We start from the raw sequence: 25,359 nt of genomic DNA on the forward strand, positions 1-25,359 counted from the left end.
CCGCCAACATTTTTTTCTGTTACTTCCTGAAAATCAAACTTTTCTCATCAATCCTTATCAGCCGCTGGCCGAGAATAGATTCACTAATAGATAAAGATTTGTTTACCTGTCTCTCCCCGAAGAAGCTTTTTTTTTTTTTTGGTCTTTACGCGCTACAATTAATTACCACAGCTAAATTTATGTAGCAGAGCAGACCGTGCAATTAGCGCTTTGATTTGCTAATTTAACAACGGTCCATCGATCTCTCTGATGGGCTTGGCGGCATTTTTGACGGCCGTCTCCTCGGATAATCACGACATTTCTGTTTAATACCTGCGCGGCCGCGGTGGATCGTTGATTTCCTCGCGTATTCCAGGAATCGGATGTTTCGTGGAAGGTAAACGGGGCGTCTGTCTGTGCCCTCTGGGTTGTCGGGCCTTGTTAATTGCTGCTTCCGTGTTTAAAAAAAGAAAAAAAAGGAAAAGTTGCGACTGTCTCGCCCTGACTGTCACTCTGTTTTTGTTATTTACACGTTCAAACGGGAGAAAAATGTTGCCGTCGCTGTTAATGACTCGGAGAAAGAGGGAAAATAAAGACCAAGCTAATTAAGGCGAGTGACTCACCTCACTGCTACAGCGGGTTTAGCGGGGACGCTGAAGTGCCGCTTTGACATCGCTGCTTCTATTAATTACTATTGAAAAGTTTCTCCACTTGGAATAAACAGCCGGGCGGGGGGGGGGGGGGGGTTGACGTTTTACAACATTTGCCTAACTTTGTAACTCCATAGCATCCAAATGTTGGACTTTTTGCTTGGCGTTAGCATGCTGTTTCTCCAGTTTCCCACCTCCGGGAAAAAATTGCATAAAAATAGGGATTCAATTTTTTTCCCCGGCTTTGTAGTTTTTGTAAAAGGCCGATAAGTACTCGATTTCCCCCCATCGCGGTTAATTTGGCTAATTTGTCGTTGAAAAGCCACATGCACGAACATATCAGGAAATTGCGGCTACGCGTTCGCCAATTGTTGCTTTAATAAAAGCGCCGGTTCAGAAAGAGGCAGAAAAGGCCGCCTTGACGTCACGCGGGAAGTATTTATAGTATCCGCTAATGCACGTCTGCGGGAAAAATGAAGCTGCTGTGAATGACAGAATTCCAAGCTCAGGGAAAAAATGGAGAGGGGGATTTAGATGAACCCGCAGCGCAAGACTGATCTGACTCCGTCAGAAGTACCTGCTAAGCAAATTTACTCCACTCCACTTTACCGCTTGCGGCCCCCCGTCCTGAACCCCCCCCATCCCCCCACCTGGCTGCTTTATTTGCAAGCCCAACGCTTTTTTTTTAAAGGCTTTTAAGAAATTAATCCAAAGCTGCGGCTGATTCCCGCGCAGACGCGGAGAGAAGAATCCCGATTGTTGAGCAGGTGCTAAATTGGCAATTAGAGGCGAACGTTGTTCTGCCGAGCTCGGCCACGTCTGAGGCGACTCTCCTCTGTTGTTAGACGGCCTGTCAGTCACGCGGCACCTGGGGCGAGTTTGTATTTCATTAAGTCATAATTAATGAAGATAGCTATTGTTCCTTTCCCGCCGGGACGCCCAGACTCGGCTCCCATTACGGAACCGGAGAGTCGGGCAGGTATTTGAAAACAGACCATAATTATATCAGTCGCACCTTTGATGCTACGGGAGTCATGCTAGCATTAGCCAGCATGGCTAACGCTCGGCTGTGCAGGTGAGTGGTGACGCAGGCGAGTCTGTGTTGGTCAAAAAGTCGTGCACGCGGCGTAAATGTTATAAGTAGGTTTGAGATGAGAAACACGTGCACGCTGCTGTGCATGTGGTGACCGCGGCGCGTGCGTGCAAAGTCGGTAGACGCTGAAATTTCCGCTTCACACCTTCGAATGAGATGAAAACGAGAAAACTGCGATCTTCTCCAAATTAGCATATCTTCAATAAACAGGAGCTCCTTCACTGGCGGACCGGAAACGTAACAATCATCGGATAATCAGCATCGATTCCGTTGATTTCAGCGCTACGACCGTGATCACCTGTATCGCGCAGACCTTCGCGAGCAGAAAAAAAACAGACACGTCGGCAGAAGATCTGCATTTAAAGTTTTCCGTGCAACTTTGTTGACCCAAGTTGCGGTTTCGTTCCGTATTCCCTGATTCCGTGGGCGGAACCCCCCCAAAATTCTGCTCTGGAAGCCATCGTGCTGCCTTCACGTGCACCGAATCCTTAATGTAAAACCCGACGAGCTTCGGTAAACTTAACGATGCGCCTGATTAAAATCCTAAATACTCGGAGGTTGTTTTCATTTCCATCCGCAATGACTTGAATTCTCTGCCAGGCTTCCTGGTTAGTTCACGGAAAAACGCCCCGTTCACTTAAACGATTCATAATGAAGGAATGTAATTTGTTTTGTGGCCAAATGATTCCGTTTTTTTTTTTTTTTTTTTTTTCTAATTTCGTGGAGAATAATTTCGCCCAAATACGAGCAGAATGCAATCAAAAGCACGTGGGGCCCCTGTAAGGACAGCGTAGCAGCTCTCCGGGTGCAGTTTTCCAATTTTAATGAATCAACATTTATTTTCCACCCTCGGCCGCCTCGGGGGAATAAATCGGATACAGCGTATTCCGGCTATCGACATCCCCTAACTGCGAATGTTGCACGCTGGATTGCATTTCTAATTATCTTTATCTGTCCGATAACATTTGGAAACACTTTAACTGTGCTGGTGACACTGGGCCACGTTAGCCTTTAGCCACGGCTACGTTCAACACTGTAATTATTCCCCTCCTGTTTTTATTTCGCAACCGACCTTTTTGCCTCCGACCCGTGGAGACGTTTGTGAATCTTTGGAAGACAAAAACAAATTATTCAGGCACAAACGATTCTGTGAACAAATTTCTCCAGCAGGCGCCTGGAAGAGTTTTCCCAGCGGGGGGTAAAAAAAGAAACAACTTAATCAAGGATAGCGTGTTTGCCCTCCGGCTGGGTGGCGTTCCAACCTCACACGAACCCTCGTGTTTATCAAAACGTTGAGAGATTTTCCCGTCGAGTTTGTGAGCGTTCGCCCTGACATTTGAAAGACGAGGCTGGAGGTGATGTTTTCCTCGCGACTGCGACAAAAGACGACAGAAGCCTATCGGAAGAGGTGAGGAAGAGGAGGAGGAGGAGGAGAAGATTTAGGTTCGAGGAGTCAGGCGACGGCGGCGAGTCTTAGCCCCAAAAACGCTGAGAATGATGTTTATTCAAGAGCTGCGAGGCAGACGAGCCTCCTCAGGGTAGCTTTAGTTTAGCGCTCAGACTTCCCGACCTTTGTACGGTAAAGTGCCGTCTTTACGTTTTTCCCTGTTTAGCGGAGTTTGTCCTTGCCACTTGTCGATTAGCCTGATGCTAACAGTTTGCGAGCTTGAGTGAGAACTAGTTTCGCTGCCTAAATCATTGTACTTCCAGAGCCACGGTGGCGTTCCTTTCCCCCGCTGCCTTTATGCGTAAAATCCAGACGGCGCTCTGTATTACAAACAAATTACCAGCTTCGGCTCAAATGGGGCGCTTTCCCGTCGTTGCATCAGGTCACGTGAGACTGAGGAATCCGGGAAGTTCTGTTGGCGTCTTCTGTCGCCTCGATGTGCGCCGGATCTTTGTCAGCCTTCATGGGGTTAGTTACCGCGTGCGGTAATAAAATAAACGGGGGTGGGAAAACCCTCCAGAGGGGCTGAAGTTTGTCAAAAGAATTGAAATGTGAGCACGGAAACGAGACGGAGCAGCTGATGTTAAACCGTGTGTCCCAGATCCAGGAATCTTTGGAGTTAGGCTTTCAAAAATCGGCTCCAATTTAAAAATGAAAACAAACTTTCTCATTGTAACGGAAGTGGTGTCAAACGCGAGGCTCGTGGCCCGTGTGTGGGCCGGGACACAATGATCCCTGGCCGTGGAGACCTGCCGGCGCCTCCTGACTGCGAGTCAAAACCCTTTTCAAAGATTTCCCCAACCAAGTTGCTCTCTCTGGCCTCTCGGATACGGTTGCTGTGACAACGGCCACCACCGCTTGATTGGAGAGCTAATATAGACCCGTTTAGGCCACTGCATCGCCGCATCATTGGACGGCCGCTGTCGCGGCAACAAACTGATGTGGGACCGCAAGTCAATGTTCGCAGGATGTTTGAATGGTTGCAGCTTTGATGCCACACGTGCTGGAGATCAGTTGGAATTTCTCCGTTTGCTAACAAACCGGCAGCGGCGTCGCACTGTCTGTCCGGTTGAGCACGCGCTGGTTCCCGTTTGGCTAAATTCCACCATCCAGATGCATTATTGACACGCAGAGCGGCGCCCGAATGCGATTGGATGCAGAAACTTCCCGCTGTCAGCTCCAACAAACTGTTGAGCCGTGTAAAGTGCTAGCCGGGCTAGTCCAATTAGTTTGAGGGACAGAATAAAGGCACCGAATCGCAACCTTTTCTCATTTCCTCTCTTTCTGTTTCCTTTCTCCCCCCCAAAAAAGAGTCTGTCACGTTGGATCATCTCTGCCACGGCTACCCACCGCCACGCAACAAATAAAAAGTGATTGACATCAAATTATTTCCAGTCTGATAGATGTAACGGCAGATTTGTCGGGGAGATCTGTCGAGTCGGGAATAATTGAAAGAGTAACTCGACTTCTCGGTTGAGTTGATGGAAAAGTTTTGATTTAAAAAAAAAAAAAAAAAAAAAAAAAATCACATTCGACTGAGATGGACAAATAATTTAATAAAGAGTTACAAAAAAGTGTGCACCTTAAAGTTTGGCTTCAAAGCGTTGACACTGACGAGACAACAAAGGCAGCTTGAGGAATGGCGCCTCTGAGGTTCAGGCAGCTGCCGCTAAAGAAGAATGAAACGTAGCGACAGAATTAGCCCGGCGGGACGGGGACAGCGTGAGGCGTCCGCTGGTGTTTTAGTGCTCCGGATCCCCCCTGAGTCAGCCGGAAAAAAATGGCTGATTTGATGGAGGAGTCAGGTCGGTCGGCCCGCACGTATTAGCATGTTGGCTACGATCCATTTTCGCTCATGTTTGTCGTCAACGATGCTAGCGGTAGATATTTGTCAGATCTGATGTTTTCCACTCCCATTTCCTCCGATTGCGTCGCTGTGTCTGTGTTGACAGAAAAAATAAGCTAACTTGAATGTGTCATCCTGTTAGCATACTGTAAATTTACATGTATGTGGTTCAGCAGTTGATCATGTGACGTTGCACCTGTGGTCCTCTGGCACTGAGATGCGTCTGAGCCCTAAACTCCGGTTGGAACTAAACGACTTTTTGATCAGAAATGGTCCGATAAACGCGAGGAGGACCTGTTGTGGCGAGGAAAGTCTCAACGTTTTTACTGCGTTAATGAGATTAGAGAGTAAAATATTCATTGGAAACGGGCTTAATAATAAATGGCAGGTATTCAAAATGGAATTAATTCAAATTCCACGCATGAATTTGTGAAGGAACATTATTAAGTGCACTAACACGCTAATGCTATGTCACCTCGTAATACCTCACACTTAAGTCCCGCCTCCTGAGCCGTCAGTTTGCCACCTTCGCAACCGGCCGCTAACGGCAGGCTGTGACAGCTAGCGGCGGTAAAGCGCCCCCAACCCTTTTACTGTAGCTCCTTTAGCTTCACTGCTACCAGAGCACCGATTCCTTACGGAGGGCGAAAAAAACCTGCCGCCCGTTTGGATAATTTAAGGAACCGGAGGCTAATTTTAATGCATTACGCTGCTACGTGTCAAAGGTAAGCCTGGGGAGGGATCCGTCATGTGATTCACACGCCGGTCGGCGAATTAGTTTCATGACGTGTTGGAATTTAATAGGTTTTAAAGAACTCGCCGTGACTTTGGCGGCCTGACGGAGGCGAATGGGGGGGGGGGGGGGCGCAGATGACGGACGAGGGGGATATTAAATTATGGAACACCTTAGCGGAGCCATCTGTCTTCCGGAGACGTGATTGCCTCACCTCGGTGGATTGATGATCATCTGTCTGGAAGCGGCCGGTAAAGGCGGCGCCGCCTGATCAGGATGGATCATCGATGTTGAAACAACCCGCACTTTTTTTCTTCTTTAATCCCTCTGTGAACGTGTACGGAAGCGGGGAAAACCGCGCCGCAGCGACACCTGGCGTCCCGACGGAACGGAAGAGGAGCAATTTTCCACGAGTTCCAGAAGTCCACAGTTGTGCTTCGATCCTTCCAGACTGAACCGGAACTCTTTCATAGAGAAATGAAGCCAAGGTGAATTCTCCAGGATAGCTAACGCAGCGACATAGCTAACGCAGCAACGTAGCTAACGGAGCTACGTTTTTAGGCTGCATTCCAACAGGTGAGGGAGGGGCACTCCCCCCCGCCCCCAGACATCCCATCATTACCCTCTGTGGGTCTATTTAGCGCAGTCAGGCGGGCCTCGCCACGCCTGCGCTCATGCACGCGCCATATCGCCGCCAGGGCTCACCTCAGAGAGAGGAGAGGCTTCGGCTGTCAGAGGCTGTCAGGATCAGAGCCGAGAGCGCCGACGCTTCATTTGCCGGCACACGGGACCGTGTGGGGGTCGGATGTCCGGGTCAAACGCGGCGGCTATCGAGCGGCGCTTTGCTCCGAGGCTCTTCCAGCTCCGCTGTTCTGTTGTCGAAAAGAGCTTCAGCGGTTTGAGACGAGGAAGATCCGCTTCCGTCCGCTCGAGCCGAATCCCCAATTCATGAGGCGTCTGAAAAACCAGCCCGGCCCGGCAACCCGCTTCTTGGTTCCTGGTATAATGTGGGCGCGGAGGTAGCGCTGGGAACATATGCTGCTAGCGCTAACGTTTTACACTTCGGGGTAATGTGTCGGGAGGCTGGAGGAAGCGCGAGCTGGCGTGAAACCAAAGCGGCGCCGTTGGAAAAGGCGAAAGGAAAAGAAGCAGGTTCTGGATGATTCAAGGAGTTCCTGCCCGGCTGAAGGTGACCGGCGGCTCGAAGGGCAAATAGCCGCCATTTAGCAGGTGACACGCTCCGTCCTTACTGACCTGGTGTGTTCGTGCGCACGTCTGAAGCTGAAAATAGCAAGTATAAAGAACACGGATAAGGTGGAAATCGGAAAGGAGACGTGTCAAAGGCGAGGAGGAGGGTGTTAGCGAGGGGGGAGGAGATAGCACGTAGCCGCTCGCTGAGCCCAGAAGAGTCGGGAGCTGCTCTGGCGCCGACATCTGAAGCCCGTAAATCTGCCACCCGACTTTAGCTGTCAATCACAGCAAATACACCGCGCTAACCCATCAAAGGTGACCTTTGACTCCTCAGAGGCGCCTGCGTTAGCGTGCGTGGAATGCTATCCCAACGCGCTATCCCGCGGCACGTCGCGGCTTCCCGCTAATGCGATTCCCGGCCTTCCCGTCAGGAGCGGCTCCACAGCTGCTCGCGCCGAGCTCGTCATTATCGCCGTCGCCGCCGCCGTCGGCTCTCATCATCCTCAACGCCGGCACCTGCGCCGGCGGACGCCTCAAACGAACCGTGATTACCGCTCTAATCAAGACGCCATCACCGCTCATAACATTAGCCGCGGAGGGCTGTTCACCTGCGCCGCCGCAAAATCCAGACGAAGGTCAGAACCGCAATGTCAAGCGTGAACCTGCGGAATTCGGAGGAACAGACGGCGCGCCCTCTGGAAATCCCTCTTCCTCTCCCAAACAGCTGAAATCCCATGCTAACTGCTCCTAAACCTTCCTTCTTTAATTAGCTTAGCACGGTTGGGGACCGTGTGTCCACGAGATCGTCTGGAGGTGTTTTAAGAGCTTTTTCTCCGCAGCAGCTTCTCTTATCAGGTCGATGAAACATGTTAGCTGTGTGACGCTCAGCGGCGTTTATCGTCGGGACCAATTTGAGTCCCGGTTTCAGCTCAGACGGGCATATTTGGGATAGCAGAATCCCAGTAGTGGTAGCTACTAGCTAAGCCAGTAGAGTTGCTAACCGTAGCCGTGGAAGCTCAACATTCTGACACGCACAGTTTTCATGAATAGATTTTAGCGATACCCATTGTCCGTTCACCACCGGTCAGGCCGCGGCTAACCTGCGGCTAACCCACTAGCTCCTCTCCTTTGAGCCTTTTTTTTCCTGCCCATGCTGAATCTATTCGGAAGACAAAGGCCGGAAACCCGCTCACGGTCATGAAGTCGCGTTCATCTGCGCGTTTCCGAGCCATCTCGCTAACAAGCGCATGGTTTTTTTAAAAGTGCACAATGGCGTGGAGTCGCCTGGGACAATCCCACGTCAGCGAGTGGCGGGATTAATGTAAGCTGATTTTCCATAATTTAGCCCCATCGAGTGGAAAAGCACAATCCGGATTCGCCTTTTAACTCCCTCCCTTGATCCTTTTCCGCTCGCGGCGTTGTTGTCCTAAGAGCAACGCGCTAGCGCGTTAGCTTTCGCTGTTGCTGGTCAGCGGCTCGTGCTTTGATAGCTTGTTTTTGCTGGACTTGACTTTTTTTTGGTAATGACTCACTCTTCCTGTTTTTCCCGTATTACCAGTTGATCCCAACGGTTTTGTTGCTGACTGGTTCTTCCTGCGAATGCTCGTCTCACCTGCGTGCTAATAAGACAGGTGACAGCAACGTTGTTTTTTTTTAATAGCCCCGGAATGCTAAAAACGGAACGGCGGAACGTTGTGGCGGAAACGCTGAGGTCGGCATTGTTCTATTCCCAACATGCCGTCTGGGGGAAAATAACATGATGTCAGGCAGAGGAAAAGTTGCTTCCGCTCCTTGAATTCCGATGCTGAGTCCACTTTTCCATTGAAGAGTCAACGGGAGCTGCCGGCTGTTTAATCATCAGGCAGGAAAAGGCAATTATGACGATGTTTTAGCTCGGACAGCCCATAATAAACAGGCCTCACCCGTGAAGCTAATGATGACACTCTCGTCGCGATCTGTCAGTGTGAATGTGAGCTAGCAAGCTAGATGTGCCTTGCTAGGTCTGGCATGATGCACTTCAACGCTCGCTAGCAACCTGCAACCGAACGCACTTCAAGCAACTGCTAAAAAGTTGCAACGTTAGCCTCGTTGGCGCTCTTCTTTGGAATAGGAAGTGTTGCCGAAGCAGTGACACATTATCGCCCCGGTGAACACGCTAACCCCGGTAAACCTCAGAATTGGCCCCGAGACCGTGAGCCGCTAACTTTTAGCTTATTAGCATTGCTGCTCAGCAGAGGTGAAAATGTGACAATCTCAACAGCGACATGATTGTTTTCTGTGAGGAAGCAAAACACAACAACCCTCAGGACCACGAGCTAACCGAGACCACGAGCTAACCGAGACCACGAGCTAACCGAGGATACGCTCCATCACCGCGTCCTGGCAGGCGTATTGACGCCATTTCCTTTCCCAAACACGGAGTCTAAATTGGCGTGAGGAGCGTCCCGGCCCCGGGGCGACCAGCCGAGGTTGGCTGACGGTAGCGTCGGCGCCCTCCGGCGTTTGTTATTGCCGCCCGTGTTCCTTCCCTCGCCGCCACGTTGCCGCCCGAATCAAAGCTGCTTTTCGGTGGACGGCAGTTCAGCTTTCGGCTGTTTTCCCGCGATTGTTTAGATGGAGATTTATCGACCCGCGCGCGAGGAAACAGCGTTCCCGGTTTGCATCGTTCCCCATCCTTCACCGCTGTGATCAATGGAGTGAAGCGGCTAAACGAGTTTATCATTCCCGCCCCTCCCCCCCACCGCCGGGACGCCACGGCTGCGTCAGCAGAACCTTCCCGCACTTCTTCATGCTCATGTTAGCATCAACCGGCAGTACAAAAAAGGACAATGTTCCGATTCAATCAGCGCGGCCGATCAGCCAATTACACCTCAGCGCTACGCCGTTAGCGCGCCGCCGCTGCCGCCGCAAGTGTGCGCTGATGAAAGAGTGAAATAAAGAGGAGCACGTTTGCAAACGCTAGCAGCTTTGAAAGCGAGGGATCAATCTCCGAATGATTTGCTGTAAGAGACAATAATCTCTTTCCGTTTCATCCCTCTCGGGCGGCGGCAGATCGTGTCCCTGCAGCCGCCTGGACGCACGTTCAGCCACCGGGGGGCAGCATTTTGATTTATCATTTTCACTTTCCTTAAAAGCCTGGTAGCATGTTAGCATGCTGTCGGCTAAAATTAAAATGCTGTAATGAACTGTCCGGCTTGTGCAGGGAATTCCCGAGAGGTGGTAAATGTCATTATTGCTAGCGTTTTTAGCATAATGATAGCCCCAGATCACATGCACTATAATTTAGCCAATGATATGTTATCGATTAGCACGAACTCAGCTGAAGTCATGGATTAGCATCTTGGTATGTAGCCGCGTGATGCCGTCACGGAGAGCTGGGGGTTCCTTTTGTCGTGATGCGTAAATATCGGCTAACATACGTAAATATGCACGCGGCTGTTTTGGGAATTGCTTTTTCTTCCGTCTTTCCTTCACCCGAGCTTTTTAAAAAAAAAAATGCTCTCCCACTCGGATTCCAACAGGCGATATCTGGGGTGTGTGAGCGTGTCGCTACAATGCAGAAGAAGAAAAAGTGAATGAATAATGTATTAATCTGCTAATGTAAGCGCCTGTTAGCCGCGGACCAAATTACTGCCAGGAAGAAGACGGTGGGGGGGGAGATGGAAGATTATTGCTTTCCCAGAACGGCTTTTATACAGCGGAATATTTTGGATAAAAACATGTAATCCCTGATAAAATGGCAGCGGCGTGACGCCGCCGCCTCTAAACCATCAGAGGGTAAATAAACCCTTCTTCTATTAGCGTGCACGGTCAGCGCGCACGTGTTTATCTGTTTTTGGAATCGCACTCAAAAGGCCAAAGGTCAACGTATGTCCGTTAGCTGTTAGCTTAGAGGAAAAAGGCCACCCACCAACGTCTTCACCTGTTTTTCGTAATTTCTTTGTAGCTTTAGCATGAGAGCGGGGGTTAAGCATTAGAAGTATGCTAACCTGCGTACAGAGGTGCTCGCTACCGAAGCCCGGAAGGTCTAAATAAAGTTAAAATTGAAACACGGATGCTGTTATTCCGTCTGTGCCGACGCCTGCCGAGGAAATGAGAACCAGGTCCGAGTATTTTATCCCCGCTGCTTCATTCCGTCTCTGCTCGCGCGGCGCTACAGTAGCATGAGAGCGCCGCCGCGCCTGTGCTACCGTTGCTTTGAATTCATTCCATTTCCCTTTTTCATCTGCCTGTAAAAGCCTGCGGCGTTTCTCCGTCTGGATCAGAAACCGTCTGTCCGTTTTCTTTGTTGCGAGGCGAAGATTAGCGCCTGTGCTGTCGCCAGGGCTCAACTTCCCAAACGCTTCACGGGCAGATTTTCGGCTTTTCGGGAAAAAGAAGAAAAAAAAAAAGAAAAAGGAGCAGCTCCGGCGGGTGTCGCGTTTTTTCACCTCATGACTGGTGTGTTGGTGTAAAAGGTTAGCAGGTGAAGCGTAGCGTAGCTTTGGAGCAAAGTCTCTCACGCTAGCAGCTGCAAGGCTAATAACGACCCTTGCGGTGGCAATGCTAACGTCTGATTAATGTCAAAGGGAAATTAGCATTTTAACTGTTCACAGGTGCTCCCGCGTCCTTTTGAACGATTCCAAATCGGGAAATGTGGCCTCAGCGTTCCGAAAAATCAACTGGAATGTTTGAGAACGTGCTAGCAGCAAAGCCAAATAGGGCTAATTAAAAATGCTAAAAGAGGAGAGCGTCTCGCAGAAAGGTCTGCTCTTCCTCACAAAGGAACAAACTCATTCTTCCTGTTTGTGCGAAAATTGAGGAAAAACTTCCTGACATGTTTGGAGAGCACAGCCGGTTTCATGCCGAGATGATCAATGACGACACGGGAGCCGGAGCGTCGCCGCGCGGCTAATTGTACCGGCGCTCGGCGGAGCCTGCGGGGTGCGGCGTTGTTCGTCACCCGAGACGCCGGCGCCGTTTGGAGCGTGGACCAAATGAAGCCACCTGCCTGGAAAAGGCTTCACGCCGCTAAAACGGGAAGCTAGCTCGCGGAAACGCTGCCGCTGCTCCGACTTGAAACTGGAGATTCCAGCTGAGTTTCCCGTTTTTCCTCAAGTTCATCTTCCCAGTGAGGAGTTTCTCCGCGGGAGGACGAGAGCAAACCCGAACGCCGCGCTCGTCCGTGGAATTCTTAGCTCAACTGAGGATTATCGATCGGGAAGGGGAAGGGGGGGAAGGATTAACAATCCGAGCTAGCAGTTGTCGGCTGACTTCCAGCTTAAAAAGACGAATAGAGTGAATTCCGCGTTGATTCCGGGGCCTCCTGGTGGGAGCTGCACGTCCTCCCAGCCGGGGGAAACTGGCAGGAAAACCCGGTATCAGACGAGCGGACAGGATGAGCGCTAGCTCGATTCCGTGAATCCCGTTCCGTGGGGACCCTTCCGTAGAGGGTCAGCGGGCCCTCGGCTCGCTCCGGGCTCTTGTAAAATCCAAACGTTTGCGACCTTGCAGATGAAAGTCGAGATCGGAGCCGCTGAACCAAATCTTTGTTTTCTCCTCTCGCCGTTGACGGCTCCGCTGCTCCGGAGCGCCGTGGGGGTGGGGAAGAGGAGCGCCGTCTGGAGGAGGAGAGGGACATGGAGCGCATCCAGATGGTGCCACCGGGCAGGACTTCTTCTGGGCTTTGATGTCTTCCCTGTCATCAAAGAGAATCATGGACGTCGTCGCAGATCCGGTGGCGAGGACCAGAGCGGCGCCCATTGTTGCGTCATAACGCGACCGGTGAAGGAAATTTAGGCGACGGATGGACACGAGCGCATATCCGAGGTGTTTGTTTTCCGGGTGAATTAGGAGCGTACGCGCCGCCGAGCTCGACGCCCTCTCCGATGCTTAATTAGCATAATATCGCTGCGCGCTATGCACGGAGTCGTCAAAACAAGTTAGGGACAATTTGCATTTATATGGTGGAAACTTGGTTTGACGTGAGGAAAAAAGTGTTGTTTTTCCCACCTTTTCCTCGGATAATATAAAAAGTTGCTTCACTTTGAAAATGACATCAAAGAAAGAGGCGTTAGATGTACAAAAGGTGCTAAAATAAAGCCGAGAATGAGTTTTCGGGGAATTGCCTCAATTCCCACCTCCCGGACGGCGGAAGTAACGTGAGGTTCCTCTTTATTGCTGCTCCGCTTTCCTAGTTTTCCAAACAGGAATTCCGACTGCTGTTTCCTCTCTTCCCACCGGCTCTGCTGATCGTTGCCACTAACCCCTGAGCCCCTTTGATCTGAGCGTTTTCCCGGAAAACCTTGCCAGCGGTACGACCTAGCTAGCGCTTAATTCGTTGACATTTTGGGTGATTGAGGACCGAGTCAGAGTTGTGACGAGATTAGAACAACGCAATTAGCTTTTTTTTTTTTTCGTAAACGCTCAGGCCTTGTCAGGAAAACGTGAAGGTCACGCCTTAATGAGGAAGCAACCAGGATCGCGGATTCTCCGGTTCCTCCTCGTGACGATCCTCCACGATGATGCTAACAAACATCTTCTTCTAGCAGCACCTCGGCGGTTACGTTTATGGCTAGCATAGCCCTGGTTTTAGCGCAGTGTAAAAACAACCGTTAATTGTAAAGCAAATATCGGACCTTGAGCCTAGCTTGGAGATTAGCATCGGTCCCCTAACCGTTGACGGCTGCTTTACGGCTCGTCGGGAGGGACGTTTGTGTTCCGGAACCTTTTTTTTTATGGGGCAGAAATAATAAGAACCCGGATTTCGCACTTTTCAGGCCAAATCAATTGATTTTTATGGCACCGCAGAGACGGATGAAGCAGCCGGAGCGCCGAGTGCGGCCGCTGATGAATCGCCCGGCCGAGTGGATTACAACACCTGACAAGGCGGCGGACCGAGATTCACCGCTTTCGATCGGCCGCGGGAGGAATCGGCGAGGTGGGCGAAAAAATAAGGGGGGGATGAAGAGATAAATCAGAGAGTGAAACGGTTCTAATAATGGAAGCTGGTTAAATGTCGTTGGCTGGGAGCAGCCGCCATTAAACCCGGATATCTTCACATGACGGATGAAAGAGCGGGAAATCCAGGCGTCGCCACCGTTAGCAAACCCTCGGCGTGAGGAAGTTTTACGCCACAACAACCTTTTGTGTCTTTACGGCCCCGATATCCCGGCTCCTTTCTCTTTTTTCGCTCCGCCGCGGGTGGAAGACTCGCTCGGAAAGGTCAAGGACGGCCGATCCAATCATCAGCGGCGGAAATTAAGGTGACGGAAGAGGCCGGGGAGTAACGACCGCCGCGGAACAGCGAGATTGGGGGACTCGTATCCGGGCGCAATCCTTCCTCGGCAAACCTGTTGCCGGAGGAGCATTGGGATCGGCTTTAGGACCCACTGATGCTTCAGGGGATGCTAACGGTTAGCAGAAAAGGAGCGAAGGTGAAGGAGTGGGAAGTGACGCTAGGGAAGGCTAGTCGTTGGCTAAAATGAGCTAATTAGCAAGGTTTGGAGTTCTGCAACAATTCCAAAACAAACTAGAGGAGAAATAAACGTTATCCAGATGTCAGAATGTTCCTGGAACAAACAAAAAACTGTCCCGGAATGTCGGAAATAGTTCTCAAACTTCCACCAACACCAGGACGGATCAATAAATCAAACCGGCCACCTGCCACACGGCCCGGAGGACCCGACTGTTAGCGTCCTTGTGCCAGGAAAACGGCTAATGTCGCGTCCTTCCTGTCGATTTTAGTAACCTTCGAAAACACATCAACCCGCCTCCCGGGTCGGCGCGTCGGAGCGCGACGGCGACTCGGAAGCATTAGCAAATGAGAGAGTCGGGAGGTCGGCAGCGGTCGAGAAGGGCCCAGTTAGCATTAGCATGATTCATGACAGTAATTTAAGGCTGAAAAATTAATAAGGAGGCTCCTGATAAATCACCGCTCAGACCGTCTCTGGACAAAATCCCCGAACTGCCGAGATCTGCCGCGACCTTTTAGCGCGGACGCGCGACGACGGGAAGGTCGAGATGAATGAGAGGAACGGACTGGTGGGATCGCTCAACGTTGACCTTTAATGCCAAATATTTGTCGGTAGCTAACGCTCCTCTTTGACTAGGAGGACGAGAACATTTAAATCTCAGGTGCGTGTGCCGGGCTTACATCGGCTAGCTTTAAACAGTCAGAGTTCGGTCCGAACAACGAGGCTACCGTGGTGATGCTAGCTGTCGGGCTAACATAAAAACTCATGTCATGCTAAGTATGCTAAATCAGCGCTCACAGAAACAAGTTGCTTCATCGTGTGTTTCAATAATAGTGTGAATTGTCGTCTTCCAGCAGTTTTGGGGTTAAGGTTGTCGGAGCTGGAGCGTCGGTGTCTGTTAGCTTAGCTTAAGCTTCCAGATTTACCCGAACAGATATTTAATAATACAGCAGGACTTGTCAATGAGCATCCTTGCTGACACAGTCAGACACAGGTGCATCAGCAATCACCTGCTCGCTCAACAACAGACTCCGGAGTTGTTCAGCTAATGCCGCTCCTCATATTAGCATCTCTGGCATTTTGGCGGATATTCCAGTTATCATAATTACCGCTGAAGACGCGTTTACAGCCGCGCAGCTAATTAACCGGCGCTACATCGTTATCCATCACGGCTGGCCGGCGTCGCAGGGACAGACCGGTCACGCCGCAATTAGCCGCCGCGATGCAAACGCCACCTGAACGGAGGCAGTCGATACGTATTCCGCTCACTTTTTCTCCCGTCCTTTCAGCGCGGCGTGATCCATCTCCGGCCGATTCGGCGGCTCGTCCCAGCGTTCCTGCGTCTTGCTAACTGAAGGTGAAACGAGGCTGCTGATGTGGCCCCGTGTCCTCGCCCAGTCGGGTCAATTCGGCATCGCTAAATGTGGCGTCTCGCCCGTCTTGTAGCGCCATATCGACGCCCATCAGGTGGGGTATTTGAAGACGACTCCTCACCCCACGGTGGAGCGTCCCCTCCCTGAACTTTACCTTTGGTGGCTTCGCTATTGAAGTCGCTCATATTTTGGCTAAAGTTGCACGTTTGCCGGCGCCATAGGGTGGCGCGGAAACTACAACTCTCAGCGGTACGGCGGCGGATTTTCTGAGGAGTTCATGAAGGCGTCGAACTGTTTTTTTATTTTTATTTTATTTTTAATCTCGATCACATTTCGAGGAGACACAGAGAATTAGCCGCAGTTATGCTAGTTATGCTAGTTTTGTCGGTCGTCACGTCAAAAACGTATGAGGAGTCTGACAGCCGTCCCGTCGTCTGGATTAAAGGCTCCGTCGGAGCGCTAACGACACGCTGATAGTTTGCGCCTCCCGATCAAAAACGGCAACAAATCAGAGAAGCTTAAAATAATGTGACAACTTTAAATTAGCGGTCGCTATCACGCTTGGGGTATGGAAGTCATACGTTAAAGGTGTCGGCGTTCACAAAATACATCCCAGTCAGGTGTAAATGAGTGTGAAGTATGTCAGCGGAGTCGCTGCACGCTGAGCAACAGTTGTCATAAAGCTAACTCGAGGCTATAATTCTCACAAAGAAGCTTTTGTAAGCGCACGTTAGCACATTTTAACATCAGACGAGAAATTTTTCTGGTAGAAATCCACAGGAAAGGGTGCGATATGTTGGTAGAACTGTAACGATAATTTGTGTTTTTGAGCTACAAGCTACTTGCATCGCCTGCCACGTTAGCATATGTGCTAATGAAAAATCTGTGCATGCTATATTGTAGTTTTTAATGGGTATTAGCATATATAAATGCTAAGAAAAGAGTGTTAGCCTCCGATGCATTTCGATCCACCTCAGTTCGTGGCAGGATGCGTAGCGGTCGCTACATCACGCAACGCTATTGATGTTAGCCTTTCTTCTTTTGTTAAAATGGTTCATGAAACCAGGATAAATGCGCACGGGAGGAGAAAGGGAAAAAATAAATAGGAGCAGGAGGTGAATCTTTTCATCTGCCGGCGCTTTAATCAACGCGAGGCGATAATTCAGCGTCCATAAATAAAACGGTATTAATCATCTGCAGCCGCGTTTCCGGAACGTTAGCGCATTTATCAGGCTTTTAATATTAACATAGATTAAGCACACATCTCACACCTTTAGCATGTCCATAGCTTTAGCACGTACACAGCTTTAGCACAAATCACGCCGCGTTTTTTTTTTTAAAAGAAAAGCAATTTGCGCCCAATATTAAAGGTTAAAAATAAACCGCAAAACGTGTAATACAAGAAATGTGAAGCATTACATTAGCAGCTAGCCCTGTTAGCATAGCAGTGTGAGATAAAAAGGAGGGTGTAGTTAAAGTTGCTTTTGTAATCCTGTAAAGCTGGCTAACCAGCTAGTTCTGGCTAACCAAGGTGTGATCAGGAGGAAGAACGTTGGGGGTCCAGGGTTTCCCGGAGCGACGTTTTCCGACAGCGATCGCTCAGTTGTTTCACCTCGTTCTCCGCGAACAAAACTCTCCACGAATAATTCGATTAGCTTCTCCGCTGCGTCAGGCAGAATTTGTTTATTAACTGTAATTAAGACAACAACCACGGAGGCACTTTGCCGCACCGCCGATGCGCTCAGCCCTCGCTAAAGTAAAAAAAAAAAAAAAAACGTCGGCAAATCCTCTCTAATTCTCTCTTCCTCCACCCTTTGATCCAAACCATCCAAACTACCTCACGCACTGTAAAAGAGGAAAATGCTAACGCCAGAGGAGGAAAATGCTAACGCCAGTGCAGTTACTGCTCCAGTTCACGCTATGCTAACGTGCCGTTTAGGCCGTAAATGTGAGGTGCACCTGAACTCAGCTGGGACGTCTGTTTGTCGGGAGTTTGGGGGCTCTTGTTTGTCCTGAGCTGTCCAGGGTCGTCTTTGCCTTCGCCGCGGCCTTTACGCGGCGTGCGCTCGGCGCCGCCGTTGGGTGGATGGGGAAAACACCTAAAGGTCAATCCCGGATGGTGACGCCAAGCTTAGCGCGTAACCAGAGGGAATTCCAAAGCTGTAATTGCCTTAGCGCGTAACCAAAACCAGTGACAATAACTTGTAAGAGGGAATTCCAAAGCTGTAATTGCTGCTGATGGAGGATTTAGCATCGCTACAGGAGAACTCTCAGACCTGTAGCGATGCTAAATAGCAAATGTTCAATAGCACAAATGGGGGAGAGGCACTAATTTGTCACATATTTGTTAGCTTTATTTGCTTTGTGGTGTCCTCTATCTAATTACGGCGTTAGCGACGTAGTAGGAACGCTACGTCTCTCCGACAGAAATAACCTCAAAGCGCCGAACTTAAGCTAACTGCAATTACCGTCGCGGCGCCTACATCGAAGATACGCGGCGTGTTAACCGGGAACACAAAGGACCTTTGTGTTGGAGGGGAAACACAGCACCCTTGGGGGCAAAGGTTCTTGATGTGAGGCGATACGCCGATCAGCTCCACGTCCCAGAGGCTCGCTTTCAAGTTCCCGTCCTAGCGATAGCTACGGCTGCGCGCCTGAAGATACTGGGGAATGTAAGAAGCCACCTATTAGCTTAAGATAATGGCTTCCTCTCTGCGGAACGTCACTTCGTTTTTACATTCTTGGGCTGGGCGCTAATGAGAGGCGCCACTTGATCTGCAGGTGAGAAGAGTCGCGCGGCGCCGCCGCTGTCGCGCGTGCTAATTTAATACGAGGAGGCTGCGTCACACAAAGACATTTTTAAAGTTTCTGGAACTTCGGGATTGTTAATATGCAGAGATATAACTGAACATGACACCTGAAATTGCACCCATCTGTCTTCTATTTGAAGATTATATATCGGAGGCCTCTGATTTCCGGAGCTAGCGTAGCCGCCGCCGCTATCCTCCGCCTGCTAAAGCCCGGATTAAAACCGGAGGTGTCATTTTGCTCCATCACTCAGGTGTTTTGTTCCATTGTTTCCGCAGTCTGAGCACGCCGGCGCTTTTCCTCCCCCTTTTCCTTGGCAACGCCGGCGAGGACGGCTGCCACCGAACCCCCCCCCCACCGTGAGATTCCCGGGTGTCGGGACGGTCGCCAGGCTAGTTTAAGGTCACCTTGCTAAACAAGCTGGCAGCAAGCGAAAAGGTCCCGTGCAGCCGCTCATCCGACATGATTCCGGTGCCGATGTTCCAGAAGGAGCGGAGCGTCTCCGTGTGTGTGTGTGTGGGGGGGGGGCACTCATCTAGCAGCTACCTGGATCGGCCACGCCTCTACCGCGTGGCCCCGTAGCAGCGAGGTCCCGGCGACCTCCAGCTCGCGTCCTCTTCAGTCCTGGCTCTGGAATCTCTGGAATTCTGCAGGTTTAATTAACCCCAAACGAGGATCAAGAGCTTTTTAACGTCGGGGCTGTGGACCAGGTGTCTCGCTGTCCTTTGTCGTCCAGCAGCCACATAAAAGGATCAAAGAACGGTGCTGGGCTAGTTTAGCAGATGATAATTGAGCGTTCTGGGATGTCGTCGAGCTAAAGTGCTGCTGCCTGTATCCCAGTGGACGCGGTCCATTAGTCTGGCGGCGGGACGGTCTCCTGGACCTCAACGGGTCGAGGCAGATGGTCGTCAAAGTTCTGCTTTATTTACCGGGGGCGGAGCCTCGTTTCTGGTTCTGGACGTTAAAGTTTTATATCGTGGGATGTAAATGGAGACGTAATCCCGACGTTCCGGCCGGAGGGCGTCGTGGTTACGGGATCTCTGATTTTAACGCCACTGTTTTAACCATCAGGACACGAGACGAGACGACCCGCCGATGTGGGTCAGAACCCGGGCGCCTGTGTCAGCACCAGCCTGAACGCCTCCGAGCTCTCGCCGCCGCCGCCACGCATCACCGCCTCGCGAAATTGGAAAAGGGAGAATCCCAAATCTTGACTTTGCCGTATCTGCGTGACATTGGGCGCTTCAAAGCCGCCGCCGCCGCCGCCGCCCCCACGTGCGGCGCCAAACAATGGCGCTCCGCGTTCCGACACAAAGAAGCGGCGCCGTAAGGACGTTTTTGTCCTCCTCACAGTACGATCCAGCATTCCCGATCTCCCGCCTGTCCGGGGAGATGATACATTAATGATGGCGTCTGCCGGGTCGCCGGCGGGGCCACGGCGCCGCATTATTCATCCTCGCCGGAGCTTCTGGACCTGCGGATGAGGGCGCCGGGCAGGAAATTCTCCTTTCAAAACAGCGGCACTCACTTCTGGGATGTCAAGGGCCGAGAGGAGGAGCGTTTCTCATTCTCCCATCTCGGCGGGACGCGGCGCTCGTTATTCCTCCCCTCCGTCTCCCAAAGGCCTCTTTAGCCGCTAACTCGCGTCGTACCTTCGCTCCGATAGAGTCGCCTCGTCCAGGAGGTCCGGGAGCAGAGCTGGTCGGGAAAAACCGGTCTGTGGTGTCGGAATACACCCCGTTTCTTCCTGAAATCTCCTCCGCGCGGCGCCGCCGTTGTAATGGAATTCATCAGCGCGTTAGCCGAGGTTAATTTGCCCCAGACTGCTCGCGCTCTGATTTTAGGCTAAATGAAAATGAAAAATGAAGCTCGTTAGAGACGAACACGCGGGGGTAGGCGCCTCAGCGCGGCTCGGCGTCCTTGACCGGAATGACGGCGCTGAATCAGCCACCCAGAGGCTGCGAGCTCGTGTTCCGGATTCACGGAGACGGTGGCGAGGGATGGCAGGTGTGGCGCCAGGTGTGGTTGATTAGAGGGAATGAGCGGCACAGCGTCGGAGCTCGGAACAAGAGGGAATTCTCTGCATAATGAGGCATCGGCGTAACCTTGGCGTCGACGCCGAGGCTAAGCCATGCGGTGGCTAATTGATAGCATCCATTTTGGGAGTTTTGTAGTAGCGGAAGCTTGCTAAGTGTTATTTTGGGAGAAGCAACCGGACAGGACGAGAGTCCGTGCGTCAAACGGTGTAATTTGACGAGCTTCCAGAAAAACGCCCTCAGGGCTTCTGGACGCGACGTTCATCAGCAGGTGTGTGGAGCCGCTAACCGTTAGCATGTGTGGTTCAGCGTCTGCGGTAACACCCGGCTAAACGCTGCCGGGATGAAGAGGGAACTCCACTTCAAAGGTGCTGGGGGGGGGGGGGGGGGGGGGGGGGGGGGGGGGGGGGGGGGGGGGGGAGGGGTTTGTGAAGATCAGAGAACAAACGGCTCCTTTCAGAGGCAGCCGGGAAGATCCAAAGGAGGGCGGTGGTGGAGGTTCTGGTCGGGGCTCTCTCAGATGCCGCTGCAGCGACCCCCCCACCGCCCCCTCCCTCCCCGCAGTGCCTCTAATCCCTCAACGGTGCGGTCGATTCAGGGCTTGAGATCGATGCCCATTGACAGGTGTAATTGATTTCTGTGGGAACAGGCTCATCCAGTTACCCCCCCCCCCACCCCCCCACCCCCAGGCAGACTGGAAAACAATGTGGAGGTCAGAGACCTGAGTAATTACCAAACAATTAGCTTTTTGATAAGAGTTGAGCGAAAGTCTTTAAGTATTAAAGGTTATTGTCCGTCCACACCAGGGAGGGGGGTCAGGGTTAGGGTTAGGGAGGGGGTTAGGGTTAGGGTTAGGGAGGGGGGTTAGGGTTAGGGTTAGGGAGGGGGGTCAGGGTTAGGGAGGGGGGACGTTTGAGGTCCCGTCTCATCTCCAAACACCTCCAGTCTTGTGAGTTCTTCTCTCTTCTTCAGGGTTTGTTTCTCACGTTCCCTCTGAACCGCCACCTCATCGCCATCCTGGGAACAATGTTGTCGGGGGCTCTTTATCCCTGGTCGGGTCCCTCTGGCAAACTGGTCCTGGGTGAAGAACCAGACTAAGTGCGGATCAAGAAGACCCACCTGCCTGGAAAAGGGATCCGCCAGCCCCTCAACACGGACTCTGGTAAGACCAGGAAGTGGCGAATGAACAGTGGTGGTTGATCTGGGGGGTGGGATGTTCTTGATTATTGTCATTCAGTGTGAAAGGACAGTGTTGCTGGATTTACTCCAGTTAGCTCCCATTTTAGCACAGCTAATGCTAAGACTGGAAATGGTTCAGACGGTGTTACTGTAATCAGATTACTTTAATGTGATCTGATTACTTTAATGTGATCTGCTGTATCAGTGCAGGCTGAGGTGGTGATGCTGCTCTGGTCTTTCAGGACTGTTCAGGGGTCAATGGAGAGGAGGAAGTCCAGCTGCTGAGTCCAGACTGGGATGTGGCTGTAGGGGAGGGGGGGGGGGGCTGTCCTCTCCCCTCCCCTCCCCTCCCCTCCCCCCCCCTCTCCTCTCCTCCCCCCTCTCCTCTCCTCTCCTCTCCTCTCTTCTCCCCTCCTCTCTCCTCTCCTCCCCCCTCTTCTCCTCTCCTCTCCTCTCCTCTCCTCTCCTCTCCTCTCCTCTCCTCTCCTCTCCTCTCTTCTCTTATAATTACATTTATATGTGGAGGAAAATAAACTCCAGCAGTGAAGATGCTTCATCCTAAATCTATTGGAAACAGGACACATTTTGAAAACACAAGTATCCAAAACATGATGGACACGACCCTCGTTGTTGCTGGACCCATGATTGATCCTCGGGACCACCATCCTCCCAGTCCACCTGGTCCTGGCACCCATGTTTGGACTGGCTCGATGAGATGTCAAATCAATCTTTATTATATAGCGTCTGTTCCAATCAAAACCCCAACAAGCAACAGTGGCAGGAAAAACTCCCCTTTAACAGGAAGAAACCTTGAGCAGGACCAGGCTCATGTAGGGGGACCCTCCTGCTGATGGGGGGGCTGGGTGGAGAGAGAGGAGAGGGGGAGGACAGGTAGAGATCATAGAGATACATTAATAGTACAAGCTGATGGTATAAGAGTAGAGTGGGTCAGCGGGGTCAGAGGTCAAAATACAGCTATAAAGGTGGTGGTGGTGGTACCTGTAGATGGATATGGGGGGTGGGGCAGAGAAACTATACAAGAAACATCATCAATGATCTACTCACTGAGCAGACACCGGGTGAGACAGATGGTGAGGCCATGCTAGTGCTAATGCTAATTTATTTATTTGTATTTGTTTCATATGAATCATTTCTCCCTGTTGTTATCGAGCAACTCGACTTTCCCGAGTATTCAATTTTAAATAAAATGAATCCAACACACCGTGCACAGCGCACCAACGGACTCTACTGAGAAGACAGGAAGTGACGCATGTTTTTGCCGCTTTAACGAGGGGTCCGGGGCAGCTATGCTGCTAATGCGCTAATGATTTCAGGCGTGAGACGTGGCTCCGCCTCGGCAGGTAGCGTTGATACTTTAGATTTGGTGAAGCAGGCTTGTCGTTTAATCAGTGCTACTCGAGAAAAGGTCACCTGTTGGGGCCTCGCCGATGAGGAGGCTCACGCGTCCGCAACAGCAACTGTTGCTAGCAACGGAACAGGAGGATTTCATTTTTTTTAGTTGCAATGGCTCCAAATCCAAGTAATGACCCACAAGTTTGGTCTGTTGTTGGACAAAAGATTAAAGACAAAAGTGCCCAAAAGTAGAATTTCTACACTGTTGTGTTCAAATCCCAAAAAAAATAGAATCCGAAGGTTCACCCAGCAAGGTCTCCGATTACTGCGTCCCAGCTCCAACGTTAGCAAAAGTCCCGTCAAACAGAATTCTCCTGCCTCGCTGTAGCTCAGGCTGCTGACACGCTTCCTTTGTTTGCTGAAGGTTGTGGGTTCAAATCCCATGATGTCCGTTTTTGCAGGCAACCATTAAATGGACGGAGATAAAAACCCCACGAGCAGTTGTTCAACCACAACACCTCGGTGGTGGAGAGGAGAATGCGACCGTAAGTCGCCAGTGGTGCAGTGGCTGGTTCGAATCCCGCCATGCCGGAGGTGGGGAAAGGAGGGGGCCGTGTCCCCTCCTGAACCTTCCTGGAGATGCAAGAAGGGGGTTTTGCAGAGGTGTTGAGTCTATTTATTTGTTAATAAATGACAACACAAGCCAAGCATACTAAACATGTGCAACTACAGAGTTTTAGCCAAACGCATGATAAAGACGAAAAACAGATTGACACTGAGTCGCATTTTTGGGGAAAATTTATTTGATTATAGCTGAGACCAAGAACATACATTTTATCTTGAAAGGCAATTTAAAATAATGTTTTAGCAATAGGTATGCTAATGTAACAAATGCAGCTACATGACCCACAACGTAATATATTAACAGTTATTCAGATAACTATAGCATTCGAGCAATTTTACAAAACAATCAAGTCTAACTACTTCGCTAAAGGAACTCGTTCTTCACGTGCGCCCTCTTGTGGTTGTCAGTGTGAAAATAACGAACATGTGAAATTCTGTATTAATGTATTTATTCAACATATAAGTCGCACCCCCTGACAAACTATGAAGAAAAGTGCGACTTATAGTCCAGAAAATAGGGTCCATCTGTCTTAATGAGTTAATTCCTGTAAACTCCCGCTGGGACGCAACAGAACTTTGGTTGAGCCTGGAACTATTGAGGCCCTCACAACCACCCATAAACCTTGTTTCTTCACACCTGCCACCATCTTTTGCATCCTCTCAAACTGCAGTTTTTACTTACATTTCACACAAACAACCTCAGACAGCAGCTAATGACTTTTGGGGGGTGCGGGAGGTAAAACCGTTTCATATTCAGGTGCGGTGAGACGCGGATGCTGCGGTTTTTGCAAATGTCACCCACCTCCGCGCAGGTCGGGGTGGCCCGCACGGCGGCCTCGCAAAGATTATCTGTAAGGTTTAATTTAGATCCTGATCAATATTCCTCTGATCCCAAACACAGCGCCCATGAATAAGTGAGCGGATAAGGCGCCGTCTGTCCCGTGACCTCTGACCTCGAGCCCTTTCTTATAGAGCACTGATCACAAATGAGATCTCTCTCGCTCTCTCCCACTTTAACAGTGTTTCGCGAGAGGTCCGTCTTCCGGATGCCAGGGAGGCGGAGCTAGCGCCTCTGTCTTAATGATGCCTCAAAGTGAGGAACCATCATTTGCCCTAATTACTGTTGATTGTCCTTCACGTGGCGGCGCCTCGACTAGTTAGCTGTGTCACCCAGGACTAATTGGACGTCAGCGTTGTGAAGAAGCAAATTTACATCCCTGACAATATCCACCGTAGTTTGGTGAAATTTTAACGAGCTGGCGGACCACTTGCAGAGCTCGCCGCGGCCCGGGGTGGCGAAGCTTTGCAGCGTGTCAAAATTCTTCTCAGAAATCCCCCGAGCTCCAATTTTAATGAAATTAACAAGCTGTGGCTAAAGACTCTTATTAAAATAATGTGCTGCACTGACATCTGACAAAGCAGTTCAGGATATCGTGGAAATAGATAAATAAGACAAACAATTTGGTCTTTGGGATCCTGGGAACCGGCAGCCACCGATGTTAGCGCGCCTTCCCAGGTAAAATAGTACAATATTAGCTTAGCCAGTAGAAGTTAATGGACTCTTGTTCCTCATTAAATCCTTTGAGAGATGAG

General features: G+C 50.8%; 1 long non-coding RNA gene across 1 annotated transcript; it reads left to right on the plus strand.

Moving 5' to 3' along the window:
* The first annotated feature begins 1,475 nt into the window (after positions 1 to 1,475).
* On the plus strand, positions 1,476 to 22,132 carry LOC115250813 (uncharacterized). The gene is made up of 3 exons (XR_003889394.1): positions 1,476 to 1,704; positions 21,583 to 21,772; positions 22,032 to 22,132. It is a non-coding gene; the product is annotated as an uncharacterized lncRNA (long non-coding RNA).
* The last annotated feature ends 3,227 nt before the right edge of the window (positions 22,133 to 25,359 follow it).

This window comes from Takifugu rubripes, chromosome 8, assembly GCF_901000725.2.
Source record: "Takifugu rubripes chromosome 8, fTakRub1.2, whole genome shotgun sequence".
Taxonomy (NCBI): domain Eukaryota; kingdom Metazoa; phylum Chordata; class Actinopteri; order Tetraodontiformes; family Tetraodontidae; genus Takifugu; species Takifugu rubripes.